Source organism: Sinocyclocheilus anshuiensis, unplaced genomic scaffold (genome assembly GCF_001515605.1).
Source record: "Sinocyclocheilus anshuiensis isolate Anshui unplaced genomic scaffold, SAMN03320099.WGS_v1.1 scaffold2520, whole genome shotgun sequence".
NCBI lineage: Eukaryota > Metazoa > Chordata > Actinopteri > Cypriniformes > Cyprinidae > Sinocyclocheilus > Sinocyclocheilus anshuiensis.
Genome location: NW_015541000.1, coordinates 16736 through 17783, shown reverse-complemented (window position 1 = coordinate 17783; position 1048 = coordinate 16736). Strand labels below are relative to the sequence as shown.

At 35.6% G+C, this 1048-nt stretch overlaps 1 protein-coding gene across 1 annotated transcript in view; it reads right to left on the bottom strand.

The window, feature by feature from the left end:
• LOC107690223 (protein NLRC3-like) overlaps positions 1-1048 on the bottom strand; it is a 21748-nt gene that overhangs the window by 10102 nt on the left and 10598 nt on the right. The gene's annotated exons all lie outside the window — the stretch shown is intronic.

Genomic DNA, 1048 nt, shown 5'->3' with positions numbered 1-1048 from the left:
CACTACTTTACATTGTAGCAAAGTGTCATTTCTTCAGTGTTGTCACATGAAAAGATATAATAAAATATTTACAAAAATGTGAGGGGTGTACTCACTTCTGTGAGATACTGTATATGCTATGTATATATGTATATTTTATTTAATTAATAAAATTAAAAGGCAAAACAAATAGAGGTGCCACTAAATACAACATTTCCAAATTATATGGTCAGTGGTGTTCAACTGATAGATTGCAATCACAATCCTTTTTAGTTTAACCCAGAGGTGGGACTTTCAAGTCACAAGCAAGTCTTCAAGTCAAATCCCAAGTCCTCAAAGAGTTAAAACTTAAGTGACTAATTAAATGATGATTGTGCATTAGTGATGAACACCTGCTGTTAACAATCAGCATCATTGAAGAAAAGAGAAACACAAGAACTACATCTGACTTCAGCCGCAGCCTTGGGTGAAATCAACTGAACCCCCCCAAAAAAAACACACAAACACATGCCACCATAATTGTAGTCAAGGTTTGCTTTAGTTGGGCTCTTGACCCTTTTACTAATGCAAAGTAATTTGCTTCTAAGCGATTGCAATATTGTTTCACAGCAAACATTTGTGCATTTGTTGAATCAAACCTTGAAGTAGCAGATGAGCTTAGACTTTCTGCCTATAACTCATGATGAGTGAACATCATAAAGTGGTCTCTCTTTGGTTTATTGACTGACATTCAGCTATTACTGAACTGTGAAAAAAGAAAAAAAGTCCCACTAAACTAATGCCACCGTAATACTTCGATATTGTTTGTTTTACATGCTGTAGTTTCACAGGGTTGATTATGCAAAACCTAAACATATAACATTTTTTCATTGTAATCAGGTCAGCTCATGATAACTATCTCATCATATAAAAACAGCTAATAGCTGCTCACTGCATAGCACTGATCTCTCTGCGTCAGAACACCTCATGCATTGCTATAAAGAAAGATCTAACACAGGAGTCAAGGGTCAAGAGCCCAACTAAAGCAAACACTGATCTCCATGATGGTGGCATCATTTTAACCAGTAAA